Genomic DNA, 10242 nt, shown 5'->3' with positions numbered 1-10242 from the left:
AATTGAGGATGTGCTCCTGAAGCAAACAGAGGCACACGCTTCAGGGGCGTGAAGGGAGGGTTGGCAGGGTGGGAGCAAAAAAAAGAAAAAAGCCTCATTTTTATTGTTGCTGTTATTTTACTGGAATATTATCCTACTTTCCGATATGAAGTAGCGTAACATTAAATATTAAAACAGTGTAAAAACTTTACAAGCAAATATATATCTGTCTGTGTCCTAATGTTACAATAAACATCACCAGAGATAATCAATTGTATCTATCATCTATAATATTTTGGTTTTCTTTTAATAAATTGTGATTTGACAGGGGAAAAAAAATGTTTGAAGAATACTCTTTGGCTGCCTTCTTATATGTGTGTATTCTTATTTTTAATTGAAAGTTCCATCCTGAGGATGTTATTCATAAGTGTGAGATTCATCACACTTAACTTTAGCAATATAAAAGTTAAATAGCTTAGCTGTGATTTAGCTCACCCAACCTTAGAAGCTGCAATTCAGTTGCAGACTGAGATGTCTAAATTCATGTGCTCACAATACAGCTGTTAATATTTCAGCCAGGGAACACTTAGGATGCCTTAACATAATCATCCATAACACTTAAGGTATGCTAAAGTACCTTGCCTGGACTCCAGCTGCCAGTCCAGAAAAGCAAATGTGTTAAGCCTGTGCAGGTATCTCAGGTACTGTAGGATGCCTTAAAGACTGTCTAAGCATATGCAACTCAAATGATACTTAAACTCTTTTTAAAATCCAGTCTCAAATGTCTACCCTGAGTTCAAAGAGGATGGGATTATATCCGAGTGCCATTAGTCATAACTACAGCAATTTAAATTAACCCTGCTAACCCATTCTAGTAGTTTTACTATAAATTATTAGCCCACATGACAAACAAAAATAATTCCTATTTTTTATTGTTTTAATTAAACAAAAATTCTCATTGATATATTCTTGTCTGCTTATGCAGTTGGGCAATGTCAGTCAAAGCCAAAGCAGGGGTGTCAAAGGTGGTTACAGATATCCAACAGGATTTCTGAGAAGGAATTGCATAATCAAACCCAAGTGAGCAGGTAGGGGAGCGGGGGGGACAGGGGGGGACACAAGAACAAAAAATCACAACTTCTAAGCCCATTAATGAATCTCTGGGCCAAACGCTGAGCCCACGGGAGATACACTGTGCATATTCACACTTCTAAATGAGCAAGAAGTAGAATTAAATCCTAGGCTCAAAGTCCAAGAACAAATTGACTCATGTTCACATTACCAAGGTCTAGTCCCCTCTATAGAAATTTTGTCTGGGACAGAGCTAGTGGAGACCTCCAAAAAAGAGCCAGTGTATGACATAACGGTTATTCAGTAGGGATTCTACTTTATGGTTTATCTATTATGGATTATAGCTCCAGTGCTTGAGTTCACTCAGGTTCTGGTTTCATTAATTTAGCAGAATAGAGAATCCCTTTCCAGCCAAAGAGGTACGGGCCACCCAGTCCAATGCAAAAGGATCTATGTCACACAATTATGTTTTCTAAATTTTCTTTCTTCCACTACTGTTTGACAATTTGCTCCTGCATTAGTGATTAAGACTGATTCCTCATCAATCCAGACAGAGCAGGGATTTGCAATTTGCAACTGACTTTCTTCTCTCTACAGGAATAATTGGTTTTGAATTTAGTAAACCCCGACATTTGGAAAAAAGTGTTAATCCAGTGAAAACTACAGACACTTTTCTGTGGATGGGATTTAGTCTAAAAAATATATGTTTTGATGAAACATATATGTTGATAATTTCCATTTGCTTTCTGTATCATCCTAGAGATGATTAAGGCTGCATTAATACCAGTACTGCCTTCTATAGCTATTATCCTAAATTTAGCATTCTTTACTAAATGTCTTTATCATAAGCTTGTTGCTTCATAATCAGAAATGTATTGCTTTCAAATAACCAACTGCACTGATAGAATCCATATAAATGAACCATATTGCAATATTATCTGACCAGTACTCTGTTAATGATGTAACACTAGTAGCCAGAACCGGTCCTTTAAAATGTGCAACCCGTTTTTAAACCTCACTAGCAAAATTTTTTCTTCACTTTCATTTCATTCCTAATTTCATCTATATAACATAATGGACATGCTCAGGTACAATACAAAATGAGGCTAAGAATCCTTACATTTGTTATTCAGATTGGAACTTATGAATACTGTGAATTTGTTCAAAGCACAAATGGGCCTAATTTAATATACATGTCTGCAACTGAGCTAATATGTTTGGGCAGACAGCAATTTTTGAATCTGTAGTAAGAACCACTTCCTTCTCAGCTTAATTTCAATATTGCCTTATTATAAGGCCCAAATCAACAGTCTAATCATTATCCTACATATACCTCCTCATTTATTTAGTTCTAGAGGACTATTGTCTTATACTAAAATTTTAGTTAGTTGAGATCATCTTTCATTAATAGCAGCATAGTCATAGAAAGACCTTTCAAAATGTAAGTGCTTCCTGTTCCCATGGGCACCTTTAGCCAATGCCAGTAACATCTTTCACTCTGCCGTTCAGACCTGCAGTTCTTCTTCCTGAATAACTTCAGCAAATCTGCAGGGATTAGCACCTGTATTTAGTGCATTCCTCTTGTTCATTCTTATACTGTCATATTTTGCCTGTGCATCATGTTCTTACATTCAAAGGCATGTATATCTAAATTAAAGTACAAGAAAGACAAAGAAAAAAAAAAAGACAGCGAGAGAAAATAGGCTTGGGTGGTTTTCTCCCTATAGCATATATACATCTTAATTTACTATAGGAAGCAAGAAAACAAAAAAACCTTAAACATGAAAGGTATCATTATTACATTTACTGCTATTCATATTATTGTCCTCTGCCACACATAATGTCATAGCGAAGAACACAATTTCTGATAGGGATCTAAGATTATTGCAACAGTGAAAATGCACCCAAAAACGCAGAAAATTGTTTCTAGTTCAGTAGTTTAGAGGTATCCATCGAGCTAACTTTGTGAAGAATGTTTCCAGGAAAGGATCATCTTTTCACTCACACACTTACTTTTCAACTACCATGATCTTCACCACATACCAGAGAATTAGTACTATGCTTATATTTTGAGTAGATCCTGTTTATCAATATTTTCTTACCCAGTTAACTAAAATAGAGAAAAATCCACCGTAAAGACACCTAATAAAATAACCTTTATAACCACAGTAACTAATTTTGAAACATTTGCTTCCCGAACTGTGACAGTGGAAAAAATCTTATACTGTTTTTATGCTTTCATTCTCTCCATTTGTACCCAATCTAAGTTCTGACACTTCTCTCTAAAAGTCCGTATTGCTTGTGGAGTGCCCAGTACACAATGCTGCCAACTTTGTTGTGCTGTGTTTATCCTGGGCGACTTGATACATCTACTTACAATATGACTAATAGTCTCGGGGGTCTAGCCACATATTCTACATCCGGCACTTGAGTCTTTCCTACCATCTGTCTTCCCTTTAAGATATCTCATGTGAATAGGTTGTTACTCTGTGTCCATAACTAAATTATATTTTTCCCTTTTCAATCCTCCTGTGAAAAACCACTTACAGTTTGGCACTTTCTGTTCATAAACCAGATTTTTTCTGAAACACTTTCCACTGTATTTTCTCATCCATTGCTAGCATTTATCTCTCATTGTGATCATCTTAATGACTTCAACAATGAGTGCAACCCTGGAGTATTGTATTCCTCATTTATATTTCAAGCTTGACCCAAGAACCAGTTATTTACTATTATGGTAGCAGCAATAACTGTCAGGATTTTTTTGTTGTTACTTTTTTGTTTCCTGAGCCTTCTATTACTTTATGATGTTTCTATTATAGTTATTATGTACTATAGCAATTTCTAAAGGCATCAGCTGAAATAGGACTCCCATCCAAAAGCAACCATTAGGATGCAATCCCCAAGTCAAAGAGCTAGCAATTTGAAAACACAAAAATAAAATCCAAGTTAGGAAAAAATTGTGTGGGATATATCTGACCTGATTGATACCCTCTAAAAATTAAAAGTCATCCCTTAAAAATTAATTGTCATGTCTTGGCTAGCCATCTCTGATATAATTTATTTTGTATAATTTCAAGGGTTTGTTTTAGTTCTCTTGTGCATTTAATTATATGCAGTGCAGGTGTATATAACTGAGGTACGTTTAGGATTCAATTCCTTTGCCCATTCATAGACATGCAGTGCCATTTGTGGTATCTTAAAGTACCCTGCCTGGGCACCAGCTGACCATAGGTCCTACAAGCCTTGAGTCTCTTCTGTCACCACCATGCAGACAGCTCAGATTCCAAGGTAATTCCAATTACTTATGTGCACCACGTGAACCAAGCCACCAGCCTCTCACTCTAGATCCAGAGTTCAATTCAGTTGTTCCCACAGGGGTGTCTACTCCTATTTCAGATGCCCTAATGTATTGCAGCTAGGCTCTGGCTGCCACTCCAGAAATATATGAGTAGGCCCTAGTCCTTATTTTGTATCTCCCAGCCTCATGCACATATCTCAGACACCCCAGTACACCTCTTAGGGCACTACTGGTTTGTGCTAGGGCAGCTCATTCAAGCCCATCAAGCTAGGTGAGACAAATACCACCTACACTCTAGGATGCATAGTGATCCACAAAATGAGTCACATCCCTTAATTTTTTCACCAGACTGTACTGCTTCTTAATTTCTTCTTAGCTGTTCTGCATTACATTTTCCACTCGTCTCCAAAGATTTCATTGTGGCTTCCCAGACCATCTTTACTATTTGAGTTCTCATTTAAAGGAAGAAGAACCATTATATTCCCATTCCTTTGTTTTCCTCAAGTCACAACTTAATGCACCTCGTTTGCTAACCTTCCCACTTGCAAGAGAGCTGCAACTGATACAGGAATGATAAAGTAACACAAACCAAGCATGATGACCCATGCTTAGACATGGTCTGAGACTGAAGCTTGAGGGTTCTGTCTGAACAGTCATGATATCAATAAAAGTCATTAATAGCTAAGAGAACTTGTTCCACTGGCCTAGTTGGAAACTATCTGACGGGGGTCAATCTTGCTACCTAATGGAAAGGGAGAAGGATGGAGAAGGAGTTCTGATGGCACCGATATTTCTATCAAGCAAATGCTAGAGCACTTTGTGCCACTGATATCACTAAAACAATGACACTTAAAGCAGTCATTCACTTAGAGTCAACTCAGCTTTTCTACAATGGGCTGTTTCTGTCCATTCTTTCCTCTGCTATGAATTTTCAGTCTTAGCCTTCAAGTGCTTGATGCAGGAGACTGCTATTTCCTTCAGGGGAATTTCTGCTGACTTTGTTGCTCTCTCACATAACTGAAGAATGTATTTAAGAAGCATACACAGAAACTGATTCAGAAACTTTAGCTGTTAAATGAAACCATTCAGCACAACAATATGTCAATTGACCCAGTAATTAATCTTGGAGAAGTAATACTGATGGATCTCATTTATATTTCTCCACCTATAAGACAGTATCATAAAAGTTTCTGAAACTCTCAGACAATTATGTTGAATATCACCTTCTGTTACAAGTTAACGTATTAAGCTACCGTTGCTAAACATAAGCATAACGAACACAACACTTGCAACACTTTTTAGTCGACATTTTTTCCAGTGTTAATATTCCTCTGTCTGGGAAAAGCTGAGGACAGTAAAAAAAGATTCTTGTGATTTTGATTGGCCATGTCCATACTCCTAATACAGTTTAAACAGATCATTATACATTTTAAACAGATTATACAAATATCTGAGTGATCTTAGGGCAACCGTATCTTACCAACACAAACCATTATTTCTTCACTTCCTGACTTGTTCCCAAATACCAAAAAAAGGTACTTATGCAGCAGCCAGCTCAGAAGTCCTGCCCACTGCCCGGAAATTTCTATACCATAAGTCACAAAGAATTCCCACAAATCTGAACTGCACAAACACATGGAATAAGATTCAACCACAGAAATTGTCCTACTTCACGTATATAACTATGGAAACTTCTCTAAACACAAAAGGATCTTTCTGCTGAAATCCATAATCATCTAAGAATGCTCACTTTCGATCACACGCGAAGAAAAAAATGTAGCCAAACCCTCTCTGACTGATCCCAATAGTAAAAACAACTACACTGAACTCTCGAACAAAATCCTGCTCTGCTTTGCAACCTGTGTTTTGCAAAAATACAAAGAGAAAGAGGTTGCCCCTTTACTAAGAGCTACTTGTCTTTGGGAGACTTTGATATTTGGGAGACCTACAAAACTTCTCCCGGGTAATGGAAGCTAGACATTATTCTATTGGGAAGGAGGAGCATTTTGCAGCTTGTTGCTGCCTTAACTTTCACCCTAATGAGTTTTGCCACCAACTTAAGAAAGTGTGAAATGTTCACCTTTTGTAGTTAATGGCTGTTCTACCCGAGTAAAGACTAGTACACAAAGCCTTTTCTTCTCCATCAGATAAAACCTGACCCCGCTCTTGCTAAAAAAACTTTACCTCACCTTAGTTTGCAAGCACATCTGAAACAGTGTGTTTTCAATGCAAGTGCGCTGAAGTTATAACCTGGCACAACCGATAAATTTAGTAAAGCAATATAATAATGCATTCCTGTGCAGTTCCAACAGTACACTTCTGCTCAAAATTATATGTATCACCTATTGGGTATTAGTTTAATATTTATCAGGTTGCTCCTAGAGTTCCATTCAGTCTTCTGCAATGGCATGCAAGAAGCTACCATGCATACAGGTATATATTTCTATGGCAACAGTTTAAATTCTAGGCTATTCTTAGTTGAACTGTTTGCAGAAAAAAAACCCCACTTTGGTTTTTAAACTAACTAAGCAAGATATCTGTTCCTTTCCTGTCTGTCCTTTCTGAAACAACAGAAGTCTCTTCACTGTGATGATGAAGAAGAGATAAGAAGTAACTTAATGTGATATATGTTATGCCTGAAGTTAGGAGATTCTTAAGTTAGCAGAAAAAAAATGCACGTTTTGATACAACATGGATATTACATACGCTCGCAATGTTAGAAGTATTATCACGACAGTTTGGCTTTATCAAAATGAATAAAACATTTAAATTTTTTGTTATCAGTGTTAATGCTGTACAGCTGAACATATTTAACATACTTGCACTTCACTCTCCTTCAATACATCCTCAATCATCCCTCTTCTTTCTCTTATTTTTCTCTTTGGTTGAGTGTTTTGTTTTGATAAAGATAACCTTAGAAGAGCTAAACGTGCAAATAAGATAAACATCATAATTCAAAGCCTGGTAATTATTATATCATCTCAGAGAGTTACGTGTCTTAAGGGTGAGTGTCTGCAAGATGGAAGAAAGAATCATGTGAATGTTAAAATCAGAAAATGGCATAGAAAGGGAGATCACTTTGCTATTTGCCCCCAGCCCCAACCTAGAAACACGGTGATAAATTGCATATTTTCAACACTTCGATTGAACAGACATTTCTATTTAAGTGTGCCAACAAACTAGCACTTTAAGGAAAGTAAATGAACAAAGTTACAAGTTTATGCAACTTCTCAATGATGACAAATCAAAATGACATAGATTTAGTGTTATATTCTCTGGAACGCATGCAAGTCTGATCTCAGTCAGTGATCTGACATCTTTAATTTACTGTATCTTTTATCTTAACTTCCGTAACAGTGCCTGTAACGTAACTCTGACTTTTTAGCATGGGGGGTATACTTAATGCTCTCAGTTCTTCAGTTTTATCACCACAGTACCATGGAGAAGGCAGCGAGACTTAGGTAGTCATCTAGGGGTGCACGGGCTTATTCTTAAATCTTTTCTTGGAGTATGCCTAAGCTAAAGTCGATGGCCTGCTGAGGACAGAAATACTGGCTCACATGTAAATGCATTTTCTTTTTCTTCTGCATCTGGTAGATTGCACAATGCACAATGGCAAACTAGTGCCTCTACTGCCATCACTTTGTCTTACACAGAATGTCCTGGCAGAACAATCAGTCTAACGAAGAAGCAAGGGGGAATAAAGAAGGGCCCTCCAAATAGGAACGGTTTGTATAGTTAAGCAGGACATCTCGTTTTCAGAGCTACACAACCAAACTTCAAGGTATTTTCTAGGAGACTGCAGACCTTTCCACAGCGATAAAGGATTCTGGAGGAATGATCTATTCTCCACGTTTAATACCTCATGAACACCCGGGACCAGGCTTCTGCCTCATTTTCAAGAGCGTATCTGTTGCGGTGCGTGTGTACGTATGTCTGTTTTCTCCTCGCGTATCCCAAAGGTGGGCATTCTCTATAAAGCAAACCAAATCAGTATTTGAAGTTTAGCAAGTCCCTTACGGTGTTTTACTCTTTAAAAGGATTCTCTGCCTGGAGAAAGCCAGAAGCGACGTGACTGAAATTCTCCCTATCTCCACTGGGACTCGAGCTGTGAGTTCGAAGTGATTCGCCGGGGCTTTCGCCTTTACAGGTTTGCCTGGGTTTAGGGGCGCTTTCCCCTTACTGGAACGGCACCAAAGGCGAGCTGCCCGAAGCCCAGCTGCAGCACTGCGCCGTGGGGCTTTCTCAGCCTTTGACAGCAAAGGCTGCAGCTCCCCAGAGCAGGGATGGGAAAGTCCCTTCGCTAATGAGTTTTCCCATGGGGAGCAGCTGCCGGAGCCCGGCCGCCCGCCGCAGCCCCGCCTCGCCGGCGGTCCGGCAACCTGCCCCCGGGCCTGCAGAGCTGAGCCTGAAACCCTGCTCCGGCTTAATGAGAGCGAGCTAGGCAGTGTCAATTAAATCAAATTCCCGCTAACATCCCTACTATATCTGCAGTGTGTGCAGCAGAGGCAGAGGCGGCGGCAGCAGCGAGAGATTCACAGTGTTAATAAAGGGATTCACTGCCGCATTATTAAAAAAAAAAAAAAAAAAAAAAGCAGGCGAGGGAGAGGGGAGGAGGCAGGAAACTTCTGTGTGTTATTTACGTTGGGGAAGGGGTGAGGGAAGGGTGTTTCTGTCTCTGCCTGTGAATGAATGAGAGAGAGGAAGGGAGGGAAAGAGAGAGGGAGGGAGGGAGGGAGGGAGAGAGACACACACAGAGCACTGAAAGGAGGCTCTGTCCCCTAAACCCAAATAACCCACTTGCGAGAACTGATGCTGGAAAAATGGTAAGGACCCGGAGTTGAAAACATTTTCACTTTAATACTGAAAAAATATGCCATTATAAAATCCTCGAATAGAATTAGTAAGTTTCACTTGCTTCCTCAGTTCTGGTTTCCTCAAGTTATAGTAAGATTTACAACAGCACAGAATTTTCTACCATTAAACTTTGCAGCCTAAGCACTAGAGTGACATTAATTGGTCATGCTTAACTGCCTTGGATTTTTTTTTTGTATGTTTACACTGTTACCATAATAGAAATCAAGGGTACTAATTTTTACATTCAGATGGAAAGGCAATACTGAATATGTATATTGAAAAAGAAGAGAGAGAAAACAAAACCAAAGACTCCCACCCCCCCGCCCCGAAAAACGAAACACAACCCACCATCAACAAAGCAAATCTGTCCCAGCAAAGTAATTCCCGCCTCAAAAAAAAAAAAAAAAGAAGAAAAAAAAGAAAAGAAAAAAATCCAATGAGAATATTCATGCAACTATGTCTTAAATAAAACCTTTACAATTTTTTCCACGGTAAAAGTACGATCTCTACTGCCTATTGATCACACAAAAATGGCGAAATGGCACTTTTTATTATTATACTGTATTTCGTATATAGAAGGTTTGATACGAAGGGACTTATCAGGTAAGAGGGATGATGGTGTGAACTAGACGCTGCTTCCAGTCGGGGGCTGGAGCGTCCCTGGGGTGCGTTGTATCCATGCGAGCCATGCAGCACTTTTTTTTTTTTTTTTTTTTTTTTTTCCGTTTTTCTGTTCGTCTCGGAGTCGGAGTCACTTATTTACATTACATTCATGCCTTCGTGCAACTTTCCGCTCCTGCTTTGCCGTCAGGAGGAGGCCGACGCCAGCCTTTTCCTCCGCCCCCCTCCTCTTCCCGGCCTCTCGGCGAGGGCTCGGTCCCCGCGGGAAGAGGGCAAAAAAAGCAAACCGAGCCCCAGCACAAGAGAGCAAAAGCCCCGCGGACCGGCCAGCCGCGTTCCGCCCCGCCGGAGCCGAAGGCGGCGGGTCCTCGCGTGTCCCTTGCCGCCCCGGCGGCGCCCGGCCGGGGGATGCA

Source organism: Haliaeetus leucocephalus, unplaced genomic scaffold (genome assembly GCF_000737465.1).
Source record: "Haliaeetus leucocephalus isolate CR32 unplaced genomic scaffold, Haliaeetus_leucocephalus-4.0 Scaffold242, whole genome shotgun sequence".
Lineage (NCBI taxonomy): Eukaryota > Metazoa > Chordata > Aves > Accipitriformes > Accipitridae > Haliaeetus > Haliaeetus leucocephalus.
The sequence above is the reverse complement of the archived record's forward strand: the minus strand, read 5'-3'. Positions refer to the sequence as shown.